Source organism: Bos taurus, chromosome 8 (assembly GCF_002263795.3).
Source record: "Bos taurus isolate L1 Dominette 01449 registration number 42190680 breed Hereford chromosome 8, ARS-UCD2.0, whole genome shotgun sequence".
In the NCBI taxonomy this organism is placed as follows: Eukaryota; Metazoa; Chordata; class Mammalia; order Artiodactyla; family Bovidae; genus Bos; species Bos taurus.
Window position 1 is genome coordinate 55,784,339 of NC_037335.1, and position 16,698 is coordinate 55,801,036.

General features: G+C 38.1%; 1 pseudogene; it reads left to right on the forward strand.

The window, feature by feature from the left end:
• LOC104972906 (coiled-coil-helix-coiled-coil-helix domain-containing protein 2-like) overlaps positions 1–12,352 on the forward strand; it is a 28,482-nt pseudogene extending 16,130 nt beyond the window's left edge.
• The last annotated feature ends 4,346 nt before the right edge of the window (positions 12,353–16,698 follow it).

Consider the following 16,698-nt stretch of genomic DNA (forward strand, 5'->3'; position numbering starts at 1 on the left):
ATAGGGTGGAAGAAAGCTGAGTGCCGAAGAATTGATGCTTTTGAACTGTGGTGTTGGAGAAGACTCCTGAGAGTCCCTTGGATTGCAAGGAGATCCAACCAGACCATTCTGAAGGAGATCAGCCCTGGGATTTCTTTGGAAGGAATGATGCTAAGGCTGAAACTCCAGTACTTTGGCCACCTCATGCGAAGAGTTGACTCATTGGAAAAGACTCTGATGCTGGGAGGGACTGGGGGCCGGAGGAGAAGGGGACGACAGAGGATGAGATGGCTGGATGGCATCACTGACTCGATGGACATGAGTCTGAGTGAACTCCGGGAGTTGGTGATGGACAGGGAGGCCTGGCGTGCTGCGATTCACGGGGTCGCAAAGAGTTGGACACGACTGAGCGACTGAACTGAACTGAACTGAATACCAATGGGGCCACACTAACCAATGGAGGAAGAAAAATGGTGGATAAATGCTTCCTACTTTCCTCAGTGCCTCCAATTCCCCAACCCTGAAGTGCATTTCTCACAGGTCTGCAGTCTGTCCTGACATGATCCCTATCCTTGTCCTGTGTGGCCAGCCAACTTGATAATGTATATGTGTATTGGCTTTGCCTCCTTCTGTTTCTCTCGTCTCCTGCTCTCTTGCTTCTTGGGATTATTACTCCCAAGTAAACTACCTGCAGGCAAAGCTCTATCTTGGACCCTACTTTTTGGGAAGTTAGGCTAAGACAGGGAGAGACCTGCACTTTAATGCTAGACAGGCATTCACGATGTTTTCTGGAGGCCATGTTGACCACGATGAACAGGATAGCAAGGAGTGAACTCTGCTGGAAGAAACCTGTCTGGGAGGAGAGTTTGCTGGGACGAGGTAGCCCTGACAGAAAGAGATCGGGAATTCAGGTGAAGTTAAAGAGGTTAGCCTGAAAGTACATTCCTTGTGCCAAGAAATGGTACAATGAGAGGTCTCTGAGGAGGACTTGGAGAAATGTACACTGAAGCCCATAGAACAGCCAAAATTTGATGACTGCTTTGCAGACGTTATTAGACATATCAAAGAGAACTGGGAAAAGCATCAACTGAGAAAAGGAGCATCTACTTTTTTACTACTCTTCCACCTACTGCCCTTGACCACAAAGGAGGTAAGGCAACCTGAGTTGATGAGGAAGGCTTTGAATTAAAGGGAGGAAAAGAAGAGACGGTGCCGCTTTCCCCTCTTCTCTGATAGTCTGTAAGATTGTGAGTTAGGATTAAAGGTGCAGGAGGGGAGAAGTTCTTATTTGGTTGAGAGACTAAAGTTTTGATTTCAACTGGATTTGACCTTAAGTTAGACCTTAGCGCCTTCTTAATACCTTTATTTTAATGCTGAAAAATGAGGGAAAGCTTTGGAATCTATGTCAGTTATTGGCAAGGGCAGGTAAGGAAAAGCTGACAGTATGGAAGGGCTCTTTCCTGAATTTATCCCATTCAATGAATTAGTTAACTTTTCGGGTTTTATTTTCCTCATCTTCAGAATGGGGATACTAGATCCACCTTACAGGTTTTTTTGTAAAGGTTCAGTGAAATGCTTGGTGTGGTGTATATTGACTGACTGATTGATTAACTGAAAGAGAGAATGACAGTACAGAACTCAAGACTCCACTGGACAAATATTTTCACTCATTGAGTGAACTCAGATCAGATATTGCCTCTTTCCAGTCAGCCTTTAAAAACTGTTGTAATGATCAGAGTGTCTTTTTCTCAGCTAATTAAGTAGGCAAATCTTTTATTATTATTATGGTTTAGATGATATTACTGCCCAGCACTTTCCCTGTCATCTTTTTCTGATGCACCTCCTTGTAATTTTCCCTTTGTTACCTAAGAACATCAAGGCACATTCTTATCAAACTTAGCACCATAATTAATAAGGAGACATGGGACTGAGATGCACATGTTTGTTTGTTTGTTTTTTTTTCCTCAACTGCTTTACCCTTAACAATTTAATTCTGGAAGCATATACATATACATCTTGTGACTTAAGATGTTATTTGTCCCTCATCAAAATGAAGGTGTCATTTTCAGGGTGAAATTACAGAATTGACAGAACTTAATCTTCCCGAGCACTGGAGAAGGAAATGGCAACCCACTCCAGTGTTCTTGCCTGGAGAATCCCAGGGACGGGAGAGCCTGGTGGGCTGCTGTCTATGGGGTCGCACAGAGTCGGACACAACTGAAGTGACTTAGCAGCAGCAGCAATCTTCCCGAGCAAGGCAGGAGTGCTTCCCTCCTTGCTCCTTGGTGCTTCTGACTTAGGCTTTGTTCTTGTTATTTTATCTTGCCAAAAAGTATGTGTACAAAGCATTTGTCTGGGGACTGTGACCGGCTCTGACTTGTCCAAAAGTATTGTCCAAAAGCTCAGCCATCAATAAGAGTTTCTCTTATTGACTCCCGCCCCTCACGGTCTCCCCGCATTTTCTTAGTAAAAATTTCCCAAAGAAGAGAACAGTAATATGTGAAGAAGTATGAAAAATTCCTTCTATGGTACTGATGATTATACCAACAGCCCATAAAATCTTTGCAGAGGAGCTGTAGGTATCCTGACCTCTGTCTAGGGCATAAAGGTCTCCTTAACACAAGCAGGAACATGTTTCCCACCAGAGTTGGTCCAAACATAAGTCTGTCTCCTCTGAGGAAGAGAGGTCTAGGGGACATCTGTTTTAGTGGTTTTGTGGCCGATCTCAAGCAGGGCTGGCCCTTTGTAAAATGTCTGAATCATAGAAGTTTGACACAGGTAAGATTTGGGCTACTATTTTAGCATTTTTTTCCCCACTCCCAGCCCCACCCCCATTTCCATCTGCTCCAAGCTGCTCAAGGTACCTTGTACTGTTGGTTCTTAAGGTTCACCATACCCAGCAACACAATAAATCTTCAGTGACTACTTGCTGAATGAATAGATGACACTGATGACTTTTATCCCTACCTGTTGCCGAAGGGCTTGTATTTCCCTGTAAAGTGGTTTCCAGTGTGTGGACCATAGAAGTCATGGAAGAGACGTGCTGCAGCAACCCCTGTGCCCCCAGACATCCAAGTCCACCAGGATACCCAATTAAGCACATTCCCATGATCTTTATGCTACTGTTTTTCCATGTATATAAAGGAAATTGGGATTAATGCGTAATAATGTTTATAATCCTTACTGGACAGGGCTTAAAAATAAAGATGAAAAGGTGTAAATCTGTACTGATTGCTGTGACAGGATGTTGATAAGTAATTTTGTGAGAGAGCTTGGTGATAAAATAGTGTGCAAAGTGGGTTATCATTCCTGAAAGATCATACATAAAATACTGGATAGATAAATAGATTGGTATAAATCAGGATACAAATGAATTGTCTGACGAGTGCTCCTCATTTTTAGTTTATTTCTTCATTTTGGTGGAATATATCATCCAGTTGGTTTCTGGGAAAATGAGCACAGGGAGTTTATGGGTTTTTTTTTAGATCATTCATTTTTTTCCTGTCATATTTTTATTTTAAAAGTTTGTTTTTTCTTCTTATGCTCCTTTTAAAAAATAGTGTTCTCTTCTTAGTCCATGGGTATGATTTTCCGTAATGTCTGGACATGTAAATTATAATTTTTAAAGTGTTTTTCTCTCTTATTTTTCTGCAATTTTTGTGTTGTTGTTGTTTTGATCTTAGACTTTTCTGTTTGTTTTTGGTGAACTGTAGTGATCATGTTTAAGAACAGACATTCAAGGTGAATGGAATCTCTAGGGTGTGATGGAGCCTTGCCAACTGGTGGCCTTTTGTTGGTGGCTTCTCTGACACCACCACTGGGTCATGTGAGTTTCTCTAGCTTCCTGCTAGTGTGGAACAGTTTAGGAGTCTGTCTGTCATCATTCTGAAAGGTAACCAGGAAGGGGACTGGAGGTCACTGTTTAGAATGTACATTTTCACTGTAATCGCCCACTTTTCAGCTTTCTGCATGACCCCAATGCTCAGCTATGCCTGGCCAGTAACTCCAGAGCTGCTTGTTTAAGTGCTCTGGATAAACCTCTTTGTTCTTTCCTGGGTAGAGAAGGTGAGAACTGAATGCCTACGGTAGAGCAGGCATGTAGGTTCTAACTACTGCCTACCCAGACTTCAACCATATAATGTCTTAAGATATAATTTGCAAACTGTATAAGAGATATATTTGACTTGTAAACATATATTTTGATGTATTTTAAGTCTACTTAATATATTCAAAATAGAAATTTAATATGTTTAAATTATATTTGTAGCTATATTTAACTCAAAAAAAAAAATAATGCTTTGACTATAATGTTAATGTATGTTCTTTGCTGGAAATAGCTAGTTACTTACCCAGGCAATTAATTTATTTTTACAGTTGGTCATGCAGTTAGTTAAGTTGAACAGGTGATTATTTTTCATATACCCCTTTCTTTTTCTTTTTATCATCTTACATGGTATAATATACATGTTTTCTATAAAAAAACTGATGCAGAAGTGGGGACACAGAAGTTGAATATTCCTTCACTGTCTCTCTCACTCCTCAATCATGCCTTACTTCCCAGAAGTAATCAGTTTTAAAAACTGGTGTCAATAGTCTGTACCGCCTTTGGGGCTATTATCTTAGACTTCTCCTTTTAATTAAGTTAATATTTACTATCATGCCTACTGGAGAATGAATGAAGAAATTCAGGATACCACCTCTCAAACGCATATAATTTACTTGAATAGTGGAGCAGGTTTGGTGGAAGGTAAAGAGCTGTGCCCTACGTGAATTCTGGTTCCTTTCAAGAGCTTTCAATTAATTATAAACAGGCCAATATCTCCCCAGGTTCCATGGCTAACTGAAGACTGACTATCATACAAATTGATTCTACAGATCACAACATTGGGTATCACTTTAAGAAAGATGGTTTTAAAGCGTTTCCTTGTATTCCATATGAGGAAAGAGATCCAACTGGGAGAATTAGAATGAAATAAAGAATCCGAGCTGATGCCAGAATGAAAGCCTGTGTGCTGTGAGAGGCATTCAAATAATTTTTTAATGAACTGGTTCCTTTGACTTATTTTAAGATCTATATGTAGGGGGAAGTAAAAGCATGACAGGAATAAAATAGATGGAAAAAAATTAAACAAGATTCTGCCCCATTAGTTATGACTGACAAGGAAAAGATAATAGCCAAAGAGCAAATGGAGTTTGTTAGCAGAGAAAGATAATGATAATGGAACTTTCACAAATATATCAGAGAAGAATTAGATAAAAGTTTTTTTAAAGTTCAGTAATCAGTAGAGATATTTACAATATGAATGACTCAAATATGGTTGAGCTATTGGTGTTTAAATCCTGTCACTACGAAAATAAGAAGTGAAGTTTAGAGCACTGATGACTAATGGAGGAAATTGCAAACATGGCTACTAAAAATGCAGATAAGTGACTATTTGTACTGAGAAATTTTCAACTTTATTTATCAGCACATGTAGTTGACATGCCTCCTCTTGGGTAATATGAGAATCAGCTAATGTGCTTACCAAACCACTTATGATGCATAATTTTTATAAGATAATTGTGCTGATTTAACATGAACTAAATATTGAAATATATTGAAGTCTGGAGCTGCCAATTTTTTTGTGTGTGTGTGAAAGTCCCTAACACGCTAAACAAGTCAGAGAACCCACAAATTGCTAAGAGGGGACAATCCAGTTTCAATATACTAAAATAGAGAAATGCCTACTAACTATTGCATATTGAAGAACAGGCTGTCAACCTGATTTTCGGAGTTATATCAGGAAGGCGAGGCTGCCATTAACCAAGATATTACTTGGAGGGCTAAAGACACATCATCTGCCTTGCCAGGGCTGATCATCAATGCTAAGTCTGGGTACCTCTCACCCCAAGGATGAGAAATGAGGGGGAAAAATAAGGAATGTGAAAAACGCTAAACATAACAGCAAGGAACACCTCCCTAAAGACACAGGGCCAATTTTCAAATAAGGAAAGAAGGGAAGCTGAAATAACAAATTATTTGAAAGCTCTGTGGTTTTATTCTTCAGACTGACCTCTCCTCCTGTTTAGCTCAGAAGGCCAGTAGTCACAAAAAGTTACCCATGATCCCTTTTCTAATGTGTATTTAAGCTAAGGAGATGTGCATACACTTGCGTTTTCATTTCCTCTTCACCTTTATTTTCAAAAGAAAGAATAAACCATGTTTATTGATCAAATCCTAGGAAATCCATCTGTGTAGTAGACTGGTCTACAGAGTGTATCTCCACACAAGTATCCATCGAGCAGTGGGAGGAAAATAGTAGAAATTCTATTTATCTATTTATTTACTATTAATATATTATCTAAAATTAGAAAGTTTACTAATTTTTAATTTATTGGTTGACATTTATTTTGGGGTGTTTCTCAAATGATTGGATATTGGTAGATAGTTGACTGCTCTCTGTAGCCTGTGAACTTTATAGTCTATATGGGCCTGTTACAGTAGTTTTACAGAGGATATTATCTTGTTTGCATTACAGTCTTTAGGCGGAAAGAGGACTAAAAAAAAAATCTGTCAGAGACACAGAGATAAAATATAATGATAGCAGTGATTAGGCATAGACAAGCATCTACAACATGGTAGTCCTGACATTTTACCCACCCCTAATATGAGTTCATATTTAGGCATCTAAGAGGCAAAAGCAATAGCAATCTAATCATCATATTATTAGATATAAAGCTTGGAAGCTATTAAGAAAGCTTTTTTACATGTAAATTTACATCCACAACAAAGGGATTAGCTACTGATGGTGTGAAGTCATCATGGTTCACCAAATGTTTAAAAGTAGTTTTATTTCACTTTATCTCATCCTCTAAATTGTCTAAATCTGTTACATGTATAAATAAGTTGTCTATATTTTGGGAGTACTTGCCAAAATTTATTAATAGCGTACAAAATTTAAAATGCCTGGAGAACACTATGTGAGAATGTATTAAAAAGAGATGGTACAGAGATTCTCCAAGGGGGTGCTCTTTACTGTTGCCTTGTATGTCATATACATAAATTCCATGATACATACTTTGCAATAACTAAATGACTTTGCCTTTTTATGAATTCTTTTACAAGTTGGTCATGGCATTTTCCTGGTTCTTCTGTGGTGTGGAAATAAATGAAAACTAATCAAGTGAGAAAAACAAAGGGTATTTGTTTAGAGCTTGCTATATAGTAAGGGAGTTAATCACCATCGCTTGTGTTTGGCGGTGACTCAAATGCAGGCAGAGGAGTGGGAAAACTTTATCATGTAAAACAGGGAAGGTTTCAGGTATGCCCTACCTGGTGGTTGCTGGGATGGGGAAAGCTGGAGATGTGGTATCTAGAAGTAGGGATAACTAGAAGTAGGGAATCATATGACATGACTGGTTAGGAGCATGTTTTTGGCTTTCTCTGGTTGGTCCTAAGTTGTAAGCAAGGACAAAAATTAGGGAAACTGTCAGTTATTTATCAAGCCCTGGCGGTTTTGGACTGATTTTTACAGGTGTTATTGTCTTGCTTCCTGAATTGTTCCTAAAGATATTATAGAACTAACTTCCTGCAAGTATAACTTATAGCAGTCTGGTTTTCTGGACTGATTATTGTAGATAAAGGCTTGGCATTCTGGGCGGGTTTCTGAAGATTGTGGGTCAGAGTTCTGCTTTTGTTTATGGTCTGGTCATTGTGTATTTAGTCTTTTAATGGCTATTTAATTTTATGATGTTCCTTTTAGTATTTCTCTTTAAAAAGTCTCTTCTGGGGGATGTTGTGCTAATATTTTCTGTTTTGATAATTTATTGAAAAGTCTGCAAAATGACTTTAAATAATTAGATAATCCCTCCTGTATGGCTCTTGAATGTTGCAAAATGAAGACAAATAGCTGAAATCACAGCTCTGGGTATTTCTAGGAATATATTATTCTTTCCAACCTTTGGGAAAGGTGAACTATGGCATTGAAAAAGGGAGAGACTATGTTCTAAAGTGCCCCTGGGATCATTCTAAAAAATCTCTCTGTCTCTTTTTACATCCTTTGCTTTATTGAATTTTCTCAACACCCCCAAGAATTAAAAACATTACATTGAGAGATGCCCCTGGTGGTCCAGGGATTAAGAATCTGCCTTCTGATACAGGGGACTTGAGTTCCATCCCTGGTCAGGGAACTAAGATCCCACATGCCTCAGGGCAACTATGCCCCCAGGCTGCAACTAGAGAAAGCCTGTGCCAAGATGAAGACCCGGTGCAGCCAAAGTAATAAAAATAAATAAAACTTAGAAAGTAAACTTAATCATGATATAGTAAACAACAGCAAAACAATCCATCAAGAAGGACAAAAAGAAACTTAAGGCAAAACCAATATGAGATCTTGGGGCCAATGTGAGATTAGGATTTTGGAGGTTGGGTACTTAATATGCTATAGGTCAGGAGTATAGGGCAGAAGTTGGACTATAAAGAAAGCTGAGCACTGAAGAATTGATGCTTTTGAACTGTGGTGTTAGAGAAGACTCTTGAGAGTCGCTTGGACTGCAAGATCAAACCAGTCAATCCTAAAGGAAATCAACCCTGAATATTCATTGGAAAGACTGATGCTGAAGCTGAAACTCCAATACTTTGGCCACCTGATGCGAAGAACTGAGTCACTGGAAAAGACCCTGATGCTGAGAAAGATTGAAGGCGGGAGGGGAAGGGGACAACAGAGGATGAGGTGGTTGGATGGCATCACCGACTCAATGGACTTGAGTTTGAGCAGTCTCTGGGAGTTGATGATGAACAGGAAGCCTGGCGTGCTGCAGTCCATGGAGTCACAAAGAGTCAGACATGGCTGAGCAGCTGAACTACTTAATATGTTGCCTCCCCCAAACTGCGAAAAAGAACTTTGGAGGTGATGGCTCCTTTGTCTCAAAAACAGTGGTGCCTGAACAACATATAGGTCAGGATATCCTGGTGGTTGTACTTCAGGAACGTCCCATGGTAAAGCTGTGGCATTTCATAGGATCACTAACCACCATTTGACTTCAAGATCATTGAAATCCCATTTATGCTTGATTCTTAAAAAGAGCCCCTTCTTGATAATTCTAGAAACTCCTCTTTTCTTATACCATATATATACAAAGTAAAATAAGCATGCCAAAAAAATTCAGTATTAATATATTCCACTTAGAAGTTTCAGTTTAAACTGCAAAGTCATTCATTCCAAGAGGCAGAGTTCATCTCAGTTTCTTAAAGTTAAATGTATGAAATTCAGATAAAAGTTACATTTCTTTTTAAGAAAAAAAATTTTTAAACACCAGTTTTTAAAAGTCTATGCAACACTATATAAGCTAGTTTTTAAACAAGTGTCTATTAAATTTTATTAAATATATTCAATGTGAGTAATCATAGAGAATCTGGAACAAATAGAACAATGAAAAAAGATAGAAAATTTACCTAGAGACTTAAGCCCAGAGAAAACTAGTGTTATCTGGATATAATTCTTTTCAATCTCATTTCTCTTAGGAAGAGATTTTCAAAATAACATCTATTTAATTTGAGTATGATGTCATTGTGTGAATTTTGTTTTGTTGACAGTTTAAATTCATTCACTCTTCCTCCCTTCTTTGTTCTGTGGGATTATTTCTAACTATTCTGAGTCATGTAAGAGGGAGGAATTCAGAAATACTGAATTTACTGTATTTGCTGTAGATTTGTTCATCAGCTGTGGATGGATCCTCCTCAACACTCTAGGGACCGTGGCCCTTCATAGAATGATGTCCTTAACCATCTTCTAGAGTGTGGTCAAGATTTATCAGTTGCCATCGATCCCTAGATCAGGAAAATCCCTTGGAGAAGGGAATGACTACCCACTCCAGTGTTCTTGCTTGGAGAATTCCATGGACAGAGGGGCCTGGTGGGCTACAGTCCATGGGATTGCAGAGTTGGATACGATTGAACAAGAACCACTAACTAATAATTATTGGAGAAAAGGGACCATTATTGTGGGCGAGATATTTCCTCACCAGCAGCTCTCCAAAAGCAAGGGTTTAGGTAGTGATTACTGAAGCCCTATAGAGGGAGAGTGGGGCAAAATGAGGTGGAATGATAGAACACGTATTATACACCAGCCCAGATACTTTATTTAACACAAAACCTTCAGTACCAAAGCACTAGGTAGGAAGACTGCATGGAAGGGAGAGATTCTGAAGATTCCAGAAGTGAATTTCATGGAAATTTTGAATATAAAAAAATTAATTATATTTGGTTACACTGAGTCATTGTTGCTGTGTGGACTTCCTCTAGCTGTGGCTAGTGGGGGCTGTTCTCCATTGTGGTGTGTGGACTTCTCATTGCGGTGGCTTCTCTTATTGCAGAACATGGGCTCTATGGCACGTGGGCTCAGTAGCTGCAGCTTGTGGGCTCTAGAGCATGAGTGCAGTAGTTGTGGCACGTGGGCTTAGCTGCCTGCAGCATGTAGGATTCCAGTTCCCAGACAAATGATGGAATCCATGTCCCCTGCATTGGCAGGTGGATTCTTAACCACTGGACCACTAGGGAAGTCCCAGAAATTTTGATTTTTTTATTATGCACAGATCATAAAGGACTTACTGAGTTATGTTTGACCTAAGAGCTGATTAAAATGTCTAAATAAATTTGACATATGTCTTAATAGCAAAAGTCAAGTGTCCACTCCAGACAGTTACTAACTAAACAGTCCACAGTTCCCTACACGTCCCTTCTCTGAGTTTGCCCTTCTCTCCTTCGTTTTCCACAATCCATAGCTTATTCCTTTAAAGTGCTCTCTTCCCAGCCCTCAGTGCTCCTTTCTCCCACCTCTTGTGTTTCGCAGAATAAGATACCCCTCAATACAGAAATAGTGATGTTTAGATAATGGTGTGGTACTTTGTCAATTTTACAACCTCTGCCTGCCCAATGAATGTCAAAGATTCCCACTCTCTACTGGTATCTGCTACCTCTGCAAAGGGTTTGAGGGGTGGAGGAATGAAAAAGAACTTTTGACTCTGGACTGCAGTTAGAATTTTTTTAATTAATTAATTTGTTTTTAATTGGAGGATGATTGATTTACAATATTGTGTTGGCTTCCACCATGTATCAACATGAATCAACCATAGGTATACATATGTCCCCTCCTTCCTGAACCCTCCTTCCCACCTTCCACCCCACTCCTCTAGTTTATCACTGAGCACCAAATTTGAGCTCCCTGTGTCATACAGTAAATTTCACTGGCTATCTAATTTTACGTATGACTGTATACACTTCAGTGGTACTCTTTCAATTCATCCCACCCTCTCCTTCCCCTACCCGTGTGTCCAGAAGTCTGTTTTCTGTCTGCATCTTCATTGTTGCCTGCAAATAGGTTTATCAGTACCATCCTTCTAGATTCCATATATATGAGCTAATATATATTTGTTTTTCTGACTTGCTTCACTCTGTGTACAGGTACTAGGTTCATCCACCTTGTTTGAACAGAGTCAAATGCATTCCATTTTATGGCTGAGTAATATTCCATTGTGTATATGTACGACAACTTCTTTATTCTGTTGATGGACATCTAGGTTGCTTCTATGTCCTAGCTATTGTGAATAGTACTGTGATGAAAAATGGTATGTGTGTGTCTTTTTTGCAGTTATAATTTATTTAATTTTCAAAATTTCTATTATGGTAATGGCAAATTTTCCTCCTTTTTCCCAGTATTTTTACCTTACTCATTGTGAACTGACAGTATTGAATTTGACATTATTACTACTGTAAGAGAGTGTTTGTAGTCTTCATGCTCTGGGTATTTGCAGAGCAGAGTTTTTGTATATGAATATACCCTAATCAGCTCTCATTTTACCAAGCCATAGAGGTTCTAGAATGCTGCTCTAGACTGGGTAATTATGCAAAAAGTTCCGTGAGTAATTAGGATAAGTATCCCACAAGAATAATGTTCATCATAAATATTTTATACATTAAAAGAATGTAGTTAACATTTTTCTGGTGATACACCATTCCATCTCTGTTAAATAATGTGTTTAATGTTTTAAACCATAGCTAATATTTGTGGTCAACTAAATTATAATTATGAATCCTACTACCATGAACAACTTTGTATATAGTTTTCTGAATTTAAGATTGAGGTGGTATTCCAGAAGAAAAAGTTTTTTCTAAAAAGAAGTTCTCTCTACACATAGTCTTTTCATCATTCCCTTTTGTTGATTTTTTAAAAATCTACATAATTTTTGGTGTTTTGTAATTGAAAATAATCCAACTATTATTTCTTCTTTATGATACCAAAGAATAATATGTACTTATTCCTACTATCTTTTCTATTTGTGTTACATTACAATTTGGTAGAACATGTTGGTGAAATTAAAATTTTTGTTTATTCAATTCAAAGTGCATTCTTTTAATTGAAAATTAGATAATATTGTATTTTAATAGTTGTTGTTCAGTTGCGTCTGACTCTTTGCAACCCCATGGACTGCAGGACGCCAGGCTTCTCTGTCCCTCACCATCTCCCGGAGTTTGCCCAAGTTCATGTACATTGCATCAGTGATGCTATCCAGCCATCTCATCCTGTGACTCCCTCTTCTCCTTCTGTCCTCAATCTTTCCCAGCATCAGGGACTTCTCCAATGAGTTGGCTGTTCATGTCAGGTGGCCAAAATATTGGAGCTTCAACATCAGTCCTTCCAACGAGTATTTAGGGTTGACTTCCCTTAAGATTGACTGGTTTGATCTCCTTGCTGTCCAAGGGACTCTCAGGTGTCTTCTCCAGCACCACAGTTTGAAGGCATCAATTCTTTGTTGTTCTGCCTTCTTTACGGTCCAGCTCTCATAACTGTATGTGACCACTGGGAAGAGCATAACCTTGACTATATGGAGCTTTGTTGGCGGAGAAATTTCTCTGCTTTTCAACCCAACCATCTAGGTTTGTCATCGCTTTCCTGCAGTCACCATCCGCAGTGATTTTAGAGCTCACGAAGAGGAAATCTGTAACTGCTTCCACTTTTTCCCCTTCTGTTTGCCATGCAGAGATGGGGCTGGATGCCATGATCTCAGTTTTTTTTTTTTTTTTTACTATTTAGTTTTAACCTGGCTTTTTCACTCTCCTCCTTCACTCTCATCAAGGGGCTCTCTAATTCCTCTCTGCTTTCTGCCATTAGGGTGGTATCATCTGCATATCTGAAGTTGTCGATGTTTCTCCTGCCTATCTTGATTCCAGCTGGTAACTCATCTAGCCCCACATTTCTCGTGATGTGCTCAGTGTATTGGTTAAACAAACAGGGTGACAGCAGACAGCCCTGCCATACTCCTTTCCTAATCCTGAACCAATCAGTTGTTCCATACAGGGTTCTAACTGCTGCTTCTTGACCCACATATAGGTTTCTCAGGAAACAGGTAAGATGGTCTGGTATTCCCATCTCTTTGAGGGCTTTCCACAGTTTGTTATGATCCACACAGTCAAAGGCTTTAGTGTAGTTGATGAAACAAAGGTAGATATTTTTCTAGAATTCCCTTGCTTTCTCTATGAACCAGCAAATGTTGGGTATTTCAAGTTTAATAGTAAAATGCCTTAATTTGAATAAATAAACTGAATTATATGATTGCTTTGTTCAATACATTTTATGAAATGCTAACAAACTAATATGTGTTATATTAAATTTTTCCCAAAAAAGATAAGTGATTTCAAAATATAATGGGAAATTCCCTGGTGGTCCAGGAGTTGGGACTCCATGCTTTCATTGTGGAGTGCCTGGGTTTGATCCCTGGTCTGAGAACTAAGATCCTATGAGCCATGTGCCACAGTCAGAAAAACAAAAACCAAAATATGAACCAATTTGTGTAAAGATAAAGATTTTATTTCAAATTATCTATAAAATGAATTATTATCCTTACTTTAATTTTTTATACTGATAAACATTTCTAATAAAGATGCTTTGATCCCTATATGGTTTTTTAATTCGCTTAATTTTAAGTTAAATAATCTGTCAGTTTTATTGAGATATACTTGATTAAAAACGTTGTGTCAGTCTCTGCTGTACAGCAGAGTGACTCAGTTATACAGCAAACATTCTTCTTTTTAAATATTTTCCATTATGATTTGGGAGTGGGAGATGCAAACTATTATATTTAGAGTGGATAATTAGCTTAAGTTTTTAGAAATCTTATGAATAAATCTAGATCGGAAATTCATTGGGATAGTAAATCATTCTTAGGTTTTAATTTGACATCTCACCAAATATTCAATAATCATCTGTGTTGTATGGGATACAAAGGAATACAAGGTAAATGCATTTTTTTGAAAGAATAATTTAAATGAAAAAATTCAGAATATTAAAAAAAGTTAAATACTTTATCTGAATGACAACTTAACTGTAGAATCGGACCATCTGACCACTCATTACATTTAGTCATAAGTAATATTCCATTTCTAAGAAGCTGTAGTTACATCTGGACAAGCTCAGTGTCTTTGGTTATACTTCTGGGACAGTCTATACATCTTACCTGGTTCTTAGGAGTTCCCTTTTGAACTAGGTAAATTTTGGTCTTCTGTAGAAACTTTCCAGGATTTTCCTATGACCTGGAAATGTACTCAAATGTAGCCTCTTACCTTGGGATCTTTAAATCTCAGGATTTTCTTTTCTTTCTTTCTTTTAAAAGATTTCTTCTAATATTTATTTATTTATTTTTGGTTGTTCTGGGTCTTCATTGCTACAAGATCTTTTCTCTAGTTGCAGTATACTAGCTTCTCACTGAGGTGGCTTCTCTTGTTGCAGAGCATGGGCTTTGGGACGTACAGGCTTCAGCAACTGCAGGACATTGGCTCAGTAGTTGTGGCAAGAGGCTTCAGATCGCAGGCTCAGTAGTTGTGGCACAAAGGCTTAGCTGCATGTGGGATCTTCCTGGACCAGGGATCAAACCCATGGCCCCTGCATTGCAAGGTGGATTCTTAACCATTGGACCACCAGAGAAGCCCTCTTCCTTCCTTCTTTCCTTTCTTTTTAAAGTTGTCCTGTAATCTATATCATTTTAGCATCCTGAAAGTATCAATAGCTACAGCCAGTGGATTCGCCAAGTTTGTTCTAATTAGTCTTGAGTCTAGGTGGTTCTTGGGATGGTTGTCCTGCATTTTATGTTATGGACGGAAACCGGGAGTTTGGGTTATCCTTGTACTGGGTGTCAGTAAGTTGTTCTTCCCCACTGTGTGGATGGTTGTGTTAGGCAACCCGAATTTAGCTTCCCTAGCCTTGCGTACCTTCTCTAAGCTACTGTGATCACCTCAGAAATAAGCTCTGAGGCACCACAGGGAAGTCCCATTGGTTCCTGCAAGGTCTAGTACTCTTTCTGAACTTCCTCCTCTCTGCTTTAGGTCTCTACACTACACAGATTTTGCTCCACATAACCCGTGGGGTAGATACTATTGTGCTCTCACATATGTCCTTGGATTGAAGTCCATAAATTGCCTTCATTTGTTTCCTGGCTCTCATGGTAATGATTTTCACTTTTCCTTTATCCCTTGTGTTTCTTCAGTTAAACAGCCCTCTTTGCTAGCTTTCAATCCAGTTCAAGAACCTGTCTCCAGTCCACCTGTGTATTGGGTTATTGGAAGCATAATATTCACAATAGATGTGTGAGGTGGGGATCTGTGGAGAATGAGATAGTTCTTTCACATTTTTTTAATTAGTGATATTTTTTTTCCTAACATAAAATACATACTGACTTGTGGAAAGTTTAAAAAATAAAAATCAGTTTAAAGAAAAAATAAAGAAAACTTGTGATCCTACCACCTGGGGATATACTTTGTTAGTATTTTGGTGCATTTACTACCTGAAATTTGTGTCTCTGTGTGTATGCTCAGTCATGTCCAAATCTTTCTGACCCTATGGACTGTAGCCCACCAGGCTCCTCTGCCCATGGAATGTTCCATGCAAGAATACTGGAGTGGGACTGGAAATTTTTAGGTATATCAATGACTGAATAAATTTGTAAAGAAGAAGTGGATTATACTCTACATTCAGACTTTATGCTACTTTGTTTCTTAATGTAGATAAATATTATGCCAACCTCATAAAAATCTTTAAAAATGCAAGTTTAAGTGATTGCATAGTATTTCAACAGATGGGTGGCTTTCACCTTTTAATTTCTGCTTTTTTTTTTTCCTGGAAACCTTATTTTCGTCCTGATAAAACAGTGAGATTTGCTAGTATTATTTATTTCTTAAGATCATTACATTTTTCTCAAGTCAATATCTTATGTTTCTAACCATTATTTTTTTTAAGCAAAGAATTATGAACACTGGGGTTCTTAAATGCAATATAACTTTACCTTTATGAAAAGGCTCAGTATTTTTTACTTTCTTTTTTTAAGTGAAATAGCTTTGGGTATTATTCTTTTAAAGATTTGGAGTCTTATTAACTTCATAGAGTAACAACTAAATCTCCAAGTTCTTTAGGAATGGACTTCAAATGTTTGAGGAAGACTCACAAACCAGAATTTCAGTTTCACTTTCCTTTTCTAGGAAGAATAAAGATTGTACTTCTAAAAATGTCCCCAATGATTTTAGACCAATAAGCATCTCCTTTTATAAACTATTAGAAACTTCAGAAATAGAATTATTTTGTTTCATCTCTTTATTGCCACAATATCCAGCCCAAGTTCCACCACTGTCTGGCTATCAGTTTTTGGACAAATGTTGAAGCTTTCTAATCCTCAGTTTCCTCATGATAATTGTAC